A 13,501-nucleotide genomic window follows, 5' to 3' on the forward strand; every position below is an offset into this window, starting at 1 on the left:
ATGTTACATATCAGGAAGCTTCTTAAATGTTCCTTAAAGATTTATATATTGAAAGGTTCCTGGAGAGTTTGACCCCAGGAGTAACTCTGAGTTTAAATTCCAGGATTCTCTGTCAGTCAGGGACTCCCTTCCCATTGTCCTGAGGCCAGACGGCACAGGCACCACTCCCCTGGGAGAGCCCTCTCTGTACTCTAGAGACGAGATGTATAACGTGGGACATGGAGTTAATAAGTTCAGCTGTGAGATGCCAGCCACACCCACAGCCTCCTGGTGCATCCAGACCCCTCACCCAGCAGACCCCGGTAGGAATGTGCATGTTAACACTAGATCTGGCCAAACCCCTTAGAATGGTGGGTGCTGGGCTCACATCAGACAGTCTTTACAAGCCTACACAGCTTTCCTCCCCTGGCTCTCACCAGCACTTCCCATCCTCTTGCTCCCAGCAGAGGTCAGACAGGGTCATGGATGGATGCAGGAAGAAGGGATTCTAGAGGGCTTTTAACTCTAGCCTTTGTGGGTGAGATCCTGGGAGAGTCTCTGGCCCAGACAGTGATAAGAGCCCCAAACACTTTCTGCCCATCCTTGGGGGGTGCTGCCCTCTCTTCCATCCTGGCTGCCTATACCAGGCAAGCTCAGAGTCCTGGACAGCTGCCCTACCTGCTCCTGCCTGTAGAAGAGGGTCCAGGGATATAATCTGGGGAGACTGCCTGCAGGCCCAGGAGGGACCTTAGGTAGCACTTTCTCTCACATGTACATGTGACTGGATGGTGTTCTAATTGCTGCATAATCACCCCGAGACAGTGGCTTACTATCACAGTCATCATTGATTTTGTTTATGAATATGCAATGTGGGTAGAGCTTGGGGGCGGCTGATCTTTGCTCATCATCTGGGTCCACGAAACTGGGACTGGAGGCTCCACTTCCAAGGTAACCTGACGGCTGCAAAGGTGGTGGCATCTGTGCGTTGGGGCTTACTAATGGTGTAGAGCAGCGGTTCTCAACCTGTGGGTCGTGACCCCTTTGGCTGTCGAACGACCCTTGCACAGGGGTCGCCTAAGACCATCCTGCATATCAGATATGTATATTTCGATTCATAACAGTAGCAACATTACAGTTATGAAGTAGCAACGAAAATAATTTTATGGTTGGGTCACAACATGAGGAACTGTATTTAAAGGGCCAGAAGGTTGAGAACCACTGGTGTAGAGGCTGAATGCCAAGAAGTCCAGGCAGAGGCTGCAAGGCTTCTATGACCTGGCCTCAGGAGCCAGGACATCGTTGTTGCTGCACTGGAAGTCACAAATGCCAGGCCAGAGTAAAGGAAAAGGTACTGAGACATCACTCTCGATTGGATCAGTAAGAAAGATGTGGCCATCTCTGATTTACTACACATGCATCTGGGTGAACAGGAATGTTTCAGAATCTGTTTCTGTGTGTGTGTGTGTGTGTGTGTGTGTGCGCGCGCGCGCACATGTGTACTGGGGATGTAATAATTTAGCACATACTCTTCTGTGTCTGGATTCTTTCACTCAGCATAATGCTTTGGAGGTACATCCACGTTGTTGTATGTCTCAGTGGTTGTTTCTTTTTATTGCGGAGTAATATTTCATAGTATGGCCATAGTTTATCTCCTTACATGTTGATAGACATTCACTTATTCCCTCTCCCTCTCCTTTATGAGACTTTCTAGAAGTTCCATGTAACATTTCCTTTGGATGTTAATGGCCCTAAATAGTCCTATGGCCACGCCTTTCTACAAGAAACCTGAGAGATGGGTGGCCATTGGGCTCTTTTCCCAGGTTGAAGGTGAGAATGGATGTTGGGGACAATTGGCGTTCTCATTTGACTGAGAAACCACGATCCAAAAAGGCAGTGATTTCCTTAAAGTCACAAAGAGATGGGTGCAGGCTCCAGATTTATGGCCTTTTCATCTGTGCCCAGCACCACCAATGTCCACAGGGCCTGTGGTACCAGGAGAGAGCACTGCGAAGGAGCTGGCTGGTCCCGGGAAGGAGGGATAGTGTCTCCATGAAGCATTTTGACTGAGCATTCATGAAGCACCAGGCCCTTTCCCCAACATGCCAGCTAATCCATAAAGCCATCCAGCATGCCAGTTACTCCCGATAGCTCCGTTTCTTAGATGAGAAAACCAACATTTAAAGAGGTTAAGCAACTTATCTGAGGTCACACAGCGAGCAAATGGTGTCTGTGGGGTTCCAGACCTTCAGTTCTGCTGAAGGCAAGTTCTGACTGCAGAGAGAAACATACTTGATAGAGTGTCTCAATGTCCCTTCCAGCAGGGAGAGAGGGTCCTATGCTGAAACTCATAAATAAACAGTCCCCTCAGAGCCCCTGCCTGCTGACCTCGGGGGCTGCCGCATACCCGCACCCTCCTAATTCATTCAGGACTTTTTCTCATAACTCTCCTTCCTCCATTTCATGCCTATAACGTATTAACATAAACAACGGTGCTGACAGCAGCTCAGCTCTCACTGGCTCATGCTGGAATCTGACTGATGATTTTCATCAGGGAAAAAGACTAAACAGGTTAAGATGATTAAATTTTCTTAAACCTACAGCTAAGCCTAATCAAATCCATTTGTGCAGAGGTGTGTGTGCATGCTTTTCTTTGCTTGAAGGTTGATTGGCAGTTTCAAATAGATGAGTATGGCTTCTGGAGGAACAGAGTTAAAATGCAGCGTTTTCCATAACTTCCAGGCATTCGCATAGGCCGCTTCCCTGTGTAGGCTGCAACTATTGTTTTACCTGAGAAACGTCTGATGATGAAAATGAAGTTCAGAGCGTCTACATTGCATCCCCTCCCAGTCTGTCCCCCAAGCCGAGTTCTTTTATAATCAGAGCTGTCTGTGTTGAATAAACAGAGACGTGCCCTAGCCTCCCAACTTCCGGGGTTTGAGGGGGTCAGGAGCCACTGACACAGCCTGACCACATCATCCTGCACAAAGCCTTTCCCCGCTCCGGGCCCATTTGCCCCGACTGTACAGTAGGGAGGCTGGCCCTGAGGATCTCCTGTTCATCTCCCAGTCAGTGGAGCAGAGGCACAAAAATAGGGGGATGGCGGGCGTCAACCCACAGGTGTGATGTTGTCTCAGAGCTCTAAGAGGACTTGCTGGTTATCCCCTAGGTGGATACTGAAGGGGCTGAATGTGCTGGGGGCACACATAGGTGACTGGGAGAAGGGTGAGGAAAACTCCCACTTGTAGTTCTAAGACATTACTGGCTGGCTATGTCACCCTCTGTAACAGCAGCCATCAAAATGCTGAAGAGCCTACCACCCACTGGGAATACATGTGTGGGCTCTTACAGACACCTGCCTTCTGCACAGTACAGCTCCCTAATGGTGGCTCTTCAACTCCTTTCTAGCAACCGCCTCAAATGGCCCTCCTCAAAGCCTCTTCCTGCTCAGTTCCCTCTCCCAAGGAGGCAGGTCCTCTCCAGCACCTCCCATCCTGTCCACACAACCTACAGAAACCTCTCGTGTGAGGCTGCTCTACTGCCATTGCCCTTGCCCCTCCCTCTACCACCATGGGCCACTCCAGGCAGCCCTTTGAGTCCCTGGAAAGAAGCAGGCAGCAGTGTCCATGTTCACAATCAGCCCCAAATTGCAGGTGTGTGTGCAACGTCCTCTCCTGCCCTTCGCTCTATTTCATGCAGCAAAATACCCCATAGGTTTCTGCAGCTCAGAAAGTATCCTGTCAGGGGCCCACTCCCAACTTCTGTAAGTACTTTAGAAGCCCTATTAACCTGCGAGCACCACCCTCTTCCCCATGGAGTAGCAGATATGGGATGACACAAAACCTGCTTAATTCCTTTCAAGTCTCTATTTTCTTTCACACAGGCTGTAGATAGATGATGAGGGTAGTAGTCACTGAACCATCTCTGCTACCTTTTGGTTACCTGGATAGATGTGGCTGGCATCTTATTTTACAGTGTATTTTTTCAGCTTTGGGGTTTCAGCCAATATTCTAAAATATCAATACTGTGTTACATAGTTTTTAGGGTCTTTCCCAGTACTTTCTCCTAGAAAAATAAGAGCAAACTAAATCAAAATAAAGTGGAAGAAAAACATACAGACTGCAGTGAAAATAAATAAGATAGAAAATAGAAAAACAATAGAGAATAATTGACAAAATAAAAAGAACAGAATTGACAAACTTTTAGCTAGACCGCCCAAGACAAAAAGAGAAGGCTCAAGTAACTAAATTCAGAAATGAGAAAGGAGACATCACTACCAATCTTACAGAAACAAACAAACAAAAAAGGATTACAAGGGAATGCTACAAATTACCATATGCCAACAAATTATATATCTTGGTTGAAATGGACAAATTCCTAGAAAGACACAAACTATCCAAACTTACCCAAGAAGAAATAGAAAATCTGAATAGACCTATAACAGGAAAAGAGAATTAATAACTTAGACTTCCCACAAAGTTCAGCCTCAAATGGCTTCACTGCTGAATTCTACCAAATGTTTAAAGAATAATTGATACCAACCCTTCACAAACTCTTCCAAAAAAATAAAAGAGGAACACTTCCCAACTCATTATGTGAAACCAGAATTCCTTGATATGAAAACCAGACAAAGGAATCATGAGAAAAACTACCAATTTCTCTTAGAAATATAGATGCAAAAAAATCCTCAACATAATACTAGCAAACTGAATCCAGCAACATATAAAAATGATTATAAACTATGACCAAGTGGGTTTTATCCACAAATGCAAGGTTGGCTTAACATCTGAAAATCAATTAATGTGATACACAGTATTAATATAACAAAGAACAAAAACCCACATGGTCATCTCAAAGCATTTGGCAAAGTCCAAAAGGGGAGGAAACGGAAAAGGTGCTCCACGCAGGAGAAATAATCTAAACAAATTTTCAAGGAAAGAAGTTTTATTTGGGGGGATGCAGAGGGGAGTAAAGAAGGTACTTTATGAAAGGGTATGGGGTGGTCAATCTGCAGAGAGCCTTACAGGCCAGTTTAAGAGATCAAGGGGGAGCTATGAGGGCTTTGAGCAGAGAGGTATGATATAATGAAAGTGGCATTCTAGGAAGCTAGTCTGGACCAAATTATCCAGAGAATTTCCATATGCCAATATGATTCCAAGATAAAGTTACAACACAAAAATTTTCTGGAGGATGAGTTGTAATGTAATTTACTCCAAGAGTAGATCAATGCTTTACACCTGGAGGTATATATAATAGTAGGTTTTTGAGGTTCTCTTTAAGAAAAAATAAATGAAATTACAAATCAAAATTAAGTACAAAAATGAATATATATTTAGAATGAAAAAGGAAATCACAACAAATTACACCATGCCCATGGCTACTCCAAGCCATTCAATACAAGATGGAGTAGAAAGAGGCAAAAATATTAACCAAGCAGTTATTACATCTGACTTTTGCAAACCATATGAAAACATATGTCCATGTGAATACATTGCATGGGCCTTGGAAGGATCCCTACATATGAGCAGCCCTGAAGCTCAAGCGTCCTCTGCCTTGTGGTCAATCTACCCGCAAATGTGCTGGAGCCAGTGTATAGGCTCAAGAAAAACAACTTTTAACACCTCTTCCCAACTTAACACTCAGTGATGTCATTCTGCTACTTGAGATCAGCCATGGGGGGAGCATTTATACCACAGAAATTGGCAAGTGCTGCACATTAGGGCTTCTCCCCACTTCCAGAAAACCGGTTTTTAAACATTTGCCAGCACAATGCTGAATCCACCTCTATTGATAGCAAAAAGGTAAATCCAGTTCTAGTCCTTGGCACAAAGTTCGCATTATTGGCCACGACAGCTGGACTACTCCGAGGTCAAGGTCATTAGATTCAGCATCAGATCAGGAGAGATCTCTCTAGGGCAGTGATCTCAGAGCCTTCCGTCTGTGCACTGACCACTCTTTGCACTGTACCCCCTTCACTCTCTCATCTCCTCTGCCCCTCACCCACCCAAAACTAAAAACTCAGAGTCAGCATCCATGAGTAGGTGAGATGAAAACATTTCAGATCTGGACTGAATGTGAGCCTTCTTCTAGGCCTAGTGGTGCAAGGAGAAGGATTACAGGGGAGGGAGACTCTCTAAGCCACTAGGCCTTGGAGCCCACCAGGGTAATGGCCGTAAAAAATGAAGCCATGCCCTGACCCATCTCAACAAACCATTGGCCCTGTGCCGGGGGTGACCTGAGGTAACGTCTCCAGCCTTCTCCACTTTCAGGGCACTGAGGCTCTGTCTCCTCCCCAGTGGCCACATCTCTTATTCTCCCTAAATATTCTCACCTCCAGTTTGAAAGAGCCCCTTATTCCCGTACAACGGGCTGGGAGAAGTCGTCCGTGCTCCTTGCCCTGTGCTCTCTGGATTTCACAGGCTTTGACCCTCTCCCCGCTCTCCCTTCCCTCTCCAGAGGGAGGGTGCCTCTGGTTTTAGTGGGCCTCCACAGAGCCAGCCTTCTCCACCCTTTCCCTGGACTTGCAGGACCATTTCACAGATAGGGAAACTGAGGTTCAGAAATCAGGAGTCACCCTGAGGCCTATCTGACCACAATGGCCAACCCTCTTCATCCCATTATGTTGCCTCCTATACAGGTGTAGATTCTGTCTCCTGCCAGCAGAATGCATCCCAGTCCTCCACACAGGGTCCAGAATACATGGAGTTCCCTGAGTAACCGGCTCCAGCTTAAGGCTGTGGGATGAACAGGTGGAAGAGCAGGCAGATAAAAACAAGAGAGGGGTTAGGGGAGTCTAGGGCAGCCGTGGGCAAACTACGGCCCACGGGCCGGATCCGGCCCGTTTGAAATGAATAAAACTATTGAAAAAAAAGACCGTACCCTTTTATGTAATGATGTTTACTTTGAATTTATATTAGTTCACACAAACACTCCATCCAAGCTTTTGTTCCGGCCCTCCGGGCCAGTTTAAGAACCCACTGTGGCCCTCGAGTCAAAAAGTTTGCCAACCCCTGGTCTAGGGCAATGCCCTGGGGTTATAGCCCGAGGATTTAAGTCAGGGTGGGGAACATTTTTTCTGCCAAGGGCCATTTAAATATTTATATCATTCGCTGACATAAATATTTATATCATTCACGTAACATAAATTTATGTCGCTATGAAAAAAAGCTCCTAGATTCACTGAATTTCAAGTCCCACCTGCAGTTGCCTTGGCAGGGCCAGACCAAATGATTTTGCGGGTTTTATATGGCCCATGGGCCAGACGTTCCCACCCCTGACTTACTGGTAAGTGAATGGTATTCAGTGGGCTATACCCGCTTGCCACCCATCTCTGGGGATGCTCACATGTGTCTAGGTGTGTCCAGCATCCATCAGCCAGTGTCATAACTGCCTGTGAGTACACCCGCCCAGGCTCTACCTGAGGACCCTTTGAGAGTAAGCACTGGATTTCAGCAGTGTTTTAGGGACTGCACTTTGAGCCAAAAGATGCAGGTCCGAATCCTGGTTCTGTTACTAACTAGCCATGGGATCAAGGGGAAGTCACCTAGCTTCTCTCAGGTTCCGTTTTCCTCCCTGTAAAGTGGAGACAGTAAAGGCACCTAGCTACCTACCTCATGGGTTATCAGGGGGATTCCTGGCATATAGGAACCATAAACACTGGTTATTACTATTATGCTAAGATTAGACTATATATCACAAATGTGTACTGACTGGATTTTGGTCCTTGCCCTAAGTTATCCAGAAAGCCAGAGATGAAAGGCCAGGTCACTCAAAGGAGGTAGTGTTGTCTAGTGGTTAGGCACATATACTTACATAGGTTCAGCCTGGACAAATTAGTTAACCCCTCTGTGCATCAGTTTCCTTATCTGTAAAATGGGGACAATAATAATAGCTACCTAATTAGGTAAATAGTAGATAATAGAGATACATAGATAAATAGAGGTATAAAGGATATTATAGAGGCCCGGTGCACAAATGTGTGCACAGGTGGGGTCCCTCGGCCTGGCCAGCGATCAGGGCCAATCAGGTCCCCCACCTCCCCGCCTCCTCCTTCCCTCGCTCCCTCAGCACCCTGCCACCACTGCTGGTCACCAGCCATGTTCTGCGCCACCCCCTAGTGGTCAGCGCATGTCATAGCAAGCAATCAAACTCCCGTTCTCCTGGTCAAACTCCCGAGAGGACACTTTGCATATTAGCCTTTTATATATATAGACTGGAGGCCCGATGCACAAAATTAGTGTAAGAGTAGATGTTCCCCCGGCTGCTGGCACTGGCTTCCCTCTGGCACCCTGGACCTGAGCTTCCCTCGCAGCCCTGGCTTCGTCTGGAAAGACATCCAGTTTGATTAGCATATTATGCTCTTATTATTATAGATATGCACACACATTGTAAGGATTAACCTAATACTTGTAAAGAACTGAGGACAGTGCCTGGTACATTTCGAATGCTATTCAATGTGAGCTATTGCCACTGTCCAGGTGTCAGCCTGTGGCTGTCGGCAGAGAGCAGGACACCAGACCCCAGGACTGAATTACTCCCTCCAGGAGCTTTTGTCCCAGCCACATCACCCCATACAGAAGGTCTCCCACAGCTGCCAGACCTCTGTCATCCGTACCACTGGCCCCACCACTCACCCTGCTCAGATTTCCAATTATTTGTCCTGTTTTGAATTCAAGTGGGATATTAGCAGCAAGTCTGGCTTTATTAATGGCGGTGTCTTTAGTGTTATCGACTTTCTCACTCACTCCTCGCTCTCACTCCAAGAAGCTCTGTTTCCTTCAATTAAGCCCCATGCTAAGTGCTGAGCAGGTGACGCGAGTCTGGAAAGGCCTTTGTTCTGGGACTTGGGCGCTTTCTCATGGGCCGGAGATGGAGAGACAGTGCGCCGCTGCCTTTGAAGTCTGACATCCATCCCCACAAACAGAGCCGTGGGACGGAGTAGAGAGCCAGGCCCGAGAGAAAGCAGCCCGGCTCTCTCGCAGTCTGCCTCCCGTCTACCTGTACAGTGGGGGCAGGGGGCATGGGACTATCTCCGTCACCACCAGCGTGTGACACTCAGCAGCTACTGAGGACTGGAAGGTGTCAGCCTAGCAGAGAATAGATTCCATTCTGCGGGCTCAGCAACAGTGACAAAAGCCACAGCTACTCAGAAGGAAGCGAGACACAGAGACAGCATTCCCCGGCCTGGGTTGGAATCCCAGCCCTGCTGTGCCTTGACAAGCTCCTTAAGCACAGTGAGCCTCAGCTGCCTCCTCTGTGAAATGGGGTGATGAAAAATCTCCCTCTCGGAGATGACAGATGGGAGCCATCCTCACTGCCAGCCCTGATACTGTGAGATCTTACTGTGCAACAAGTGTGTTCCCAGCCTCCAAGTCCTGCGTGGCTGGCACCTGTGCCTGCTTCTCCCGATCGCCAAGACAGGGTTAGTCCTACTCTTCTGCACGTGTTTCTATGCCGTGTCTTGGAGGGATGCGTGCGCACATCACTGCGTGCATCCCACACTCTGAAATGAGGGTGGGCATATCCGTATTGCCAGCAATGGCCTGCCTGCTTCCTATTCCATCTCCGGCAGGTGAGTGGGGAGGGAGGCAGGCTCAGTAAACAGTAGGTATTGGTGACGGAACCCGTTGGCTTCAGCTGGACTTACTTTACGGTAAGATGCCAAGCAGACCCTCTCGCCTGGGCTCTGTGCTTTACACCTTTCTAAGCAACATCAGAAAAGTGAGGACCAAGGCAGGTGATTCACTGTGAAGGTTGGACACAGGGTTGAGTGTAAAGCCCGCAGCACAGTGGCTGCCACATGGAAAAACCCAGCAAATGCCATAAAATTGCAAGTGACGCCACAAAGGCCTTGGATAATGACCTCATGGTGAACGGGACTGGTTCACACAGTAGTCAAGTGTCGGCACCTGCTCCCCTGCCTCATGGTGTGGTTGGAAAGCCCATGACCTTCAGCTGGCCCTGAATGCCCACACGTGTCCTGCTTCAGCCCCCAGCTGAGGGGGCTGCGAGGATGGGCTGGGAGAGAGACGGCCAGAACCCCCATCAGGCGCCGAACAGCAGCTTCGGGGCCGCTCTGCCAGAGGTCTGGGGCAAGCGGCCTCAGTGCTTCTCACCCAACGGTCCTGAAAATGCCGCCAACTTCACCATTCACCCTGTGCCGGGGTCCAACCCCAGCGGGTCCAGGGGTCCCCAAAGGTGTGGACGGAGTCGGTGAAGAAGGAAGGACACGGAGACAGCGTTCAGTTGATCAGCAGCCTAGCCAGGATCTCTAGCCAGGATCTCCAGCCAAGTTCTGGTCTGGATCTCCAGCGAAGTTCTGCTTTGGATCTCCAGCCAGGTTCTGTGTCCATGTTCTCCAGCTAGGTTCAGTTACCAGGTTCTAGTCAGGTTCTCTTGCCAATTTCTGTAGTCAGGTTCAGTCCAGGATCTTTTGCCATGTTCTCTCGCTAGGTTCTGTCTCTAGGTTCTGAGGCCAGTTTCTGTCCAGGAACTTTTGCCATGTTCTCTCCAGCGAAGTTCTTCTGTCTCTAGAGAACGTTCTGTGTAGGTTCTGTGCCTAGGTTCCATCTCTCCTGGTTCTGTATTCTAAGTTCTGTGTTCTAAGTTCTGGCTCTCTTGGTTCCGTATTCTAAGTTCTGTGTCTTGCTGTCTTATTACATCTGTATTTATACCAGTTGATTCAATCCTATCAATCTCTATTACAAAGGTTAGGGCGTTTCTTATCTCCATTCCAGGGAGTAAAGATTAGGTAGCTTAAGCATGATTGTTCGTAAAGTGATTAATTACCCACCTGGCACTAGTTAAGAGGTTTTATTCCCTCCCTAACTCCAGGGGAAAATCCCTACCTGGGGAAACAACCTTTCTCAGAGACCTTGGTTAAAACACATAGTGCCAAGAAGGTGAGCAAACATATTAAGAACAGTATGCCATATATGCCAGGTCCCTTGAAACAGCAAGCATGGACCAGCTCCCGGCAAATTCCCCCTTTTTTATTTTTTAAAAGGAGGCATTAAAAAGAAAAAAAAAACAAAACCAAATGCTCTCTTGTATCCATTTTAAGAGTAGGATTGGCGCTTTCCGCTATTACCTGAGTCCTGATCTATCACCCCAGGGAGAACTTGCCAATCCTGCACTTTCCCAGGGTGGAAAGGCTGCAGTGGGGTTAAGGATAAGGCTCCTTGGGCCTACCTTCTCCCATGCCATTACATTTACCTTTCCTTCCTCAGAAAAGCATGGACATATTTCTTGTATAAAACGTTCTGTCTGACTGGGAGTAACCTTAACTCCTCTGCTAACAAGCATATGTGTTAAAAGATCAATACAGAGTCTTATTTCTTTAGACTCAGTATGGCACATGTTCTTAATCTAAAGATCAATACAGAGTCTTCTTTCTTTGGACTCATTATGGCACATCTTCTCAATCTAAGTTCTGTACTATCCACCTTCTTACCCTACTTATCCTCATAGGGGGGTTTGCAGCACCCTGGTGGAGTCCTATCCGTCCCGAATGTGGGGGTTCTCAATGGGGGGGCTTACCTAGGGGAATCCTGTTCCAGGGGTTCCCAAAGGTGTGGACGGAGTCGGCGAAGACTATCCACCCTCTTCCTACGGTGGAGTCCTATCCATCCCGAGAGTGGGGCGCTTACCTAGGGGTCCCTGTTCAGGCGCCATATGCCGGGGTCCAACCCCAGCGGGTCCAGGGGTCCCCAAAGGTGTGGACGGAGTCGGTGAAGAAGGAAGGACACGGAGACAGCGTTCAGTTGATCAGCAGCCTAGCCAGGATCTCTAGCCAGGATCTCCAGCCAAGTTCTGGTCTGGATCTCCAGCGAAGTTCTGCTTTGGATCTCCAGCCAGGTTCTGTGTCCATGTTCTCCAGCTAGGTTCAGTTACCAGGTTCTAGTCAGGTTCTCTTGCCAATTTCTGTAGTCAGGTTCAGTCCAGGATCTTTTGCCATGTTCTCTCGCTAGGTTCTGTCTCTAGGTTCTGAGGCCAGTTTCTGTCCAGGAACTTTTGCCATGTTCTCTCCAGCGAAGTTCTTCTGTCTCTAGAGAACGTTCTGTGTAGGTTCTGTGCCTAGGTTCCATCTCTCCTGGTTCTGTATTCTAAGTTCTGTGTTCTAAGTTCTGTGTTCTAAGTTCTGGCTCTCTTGGTTCCGTATTCTAAGTTCTGTGTCTTGCTGTCTTATTACATCTGTATTTATACCAGTTGATTCAATCCTATCAATCTCTATTACAAAGGTTAGGGCGTTTCTTATCTCCATTCCAGGGAGTAAAGATTAGGTAGCTTAAGCATGATTGTTCGTAAAGTGATTAATTACCCACCTGGCACTAGTTAAGAGGTTTTATTCCCTCCCTAACTCCAGGGGAAAATCCCTACCTGGGGAAACCACCTTTCTCAGAGATCTTGGTTAAAACACATAGTGCCAAGAAGGTGAGCAAACATATTAAGAACAGTATGCCATATATGCCAGGTCCCTTGAAACAGCAAGCATGGACCAGCTCCCGGCAACCCTGCACGCTCCCCTGGAGGCCTTTCTCATCTCCCCACCGAGCCCTGCTCGCCCTCCTGATCTTGTGCCTGCCCCTCCATCAAGGACGCCCAGAGCCCTGTGGTGGGAGCGCTTCTCCACAGCACACAGCAAACTTTCCCTTCGCCCCTGGCCGAGGTCAGGCCGCACTCTTACCTGCCCTCCAAGGCGTGGGCTTCTCGGGCTGGGTCGGTGCTGATGCTTCTCTATGTCCCAGCACCTAGGGGAGGAGCCAACACAGACAGCAGTCAGGAAAAAGCTGGCACGCTGGCCTCGGTCACAGAATTACGTCCAGGAATCTGTGATTGTGATGGTCTCCACATTGCACTCAGTTCTAGAAGAACCTACTCATCCCTGCTGCACACCAGTCCTGTGCCTACAGAGTCAGACCCACCGGCTTCTGTGCAAAAGGCCGACACCCGACTCAAACAGGCTGACAGAAATGAAAGGGGGGAAGCGCTGGAGTAAAGTGGAGGGATCGCCCCCGGCTGGATTCAGGCGTGTGACCACGGACCCTGGGATCTCTCCCCGCTCCTCAGCTCCGTTTCCCACGTGTTGGCTTCGCTATCCGGGGAGCTGCCCCGGGAAGTGAGGAGATGGCCACCAGAGGCTCCAACTCTGCTTCTCCGAGTTGAGCAATCCCAGAGGCAGAAGGTGCCCCCTTCCTGGTCACTCCAGCAGCCCTCCCGAGAAGGCCCGGGTGGGTCACATACCCATCCCTAAATAAATGCTGCGGCCCTGGGGGAGGGTGTTACTCTGATTGGCCAGGTCTGGGTCACGGGCCCAACGCTGGCGCCCAAGGCTGGGAGGAGTCTGCTCAGCCCTGCGCAGACCACTGGGACTACGCCTAGGTGGTGGGTAAGTCCCCCACGGGAAATCAGGGGCTCTTTCCAGAAGGAGAATGGACACTGGGCTGATGACAGCCATGGATACTCACCAGAGTGCCCGTTAAATAAGACCAAAAAGAAAAGAAAAGTAACAAGCCAGATTACAAAG

General features: G+C 48.6%; 1 pseudogene; it reads left to right on the forward strand.

Annotated features, from left to right (window-relative positions):
* Positions 1 to 202: 202 nt before the first annotated feature.
* Positions 203 to 13,501, forward strand: part of LOC118668598 — a 47,174-nt pseudogene continuing 33,875 nt past the window's right edge.

The sequence above is a fragment of the Myotis myotis genome, unplaced genomic scaffold, assembly GCF_014108235.1.
Source record: "Myotis myotis isolate mMyoMyo1 unplaced genomic scaffold, mMyoMyo1.p scaffold_m19_p_13, whole genome shotgun sequence".
Lineage (NCBI taxonomy): Eukaryota > Metazoa > Chordata > Mammalia > Chiroptera > Vespertilionidae > Myotis > Myotis myotis.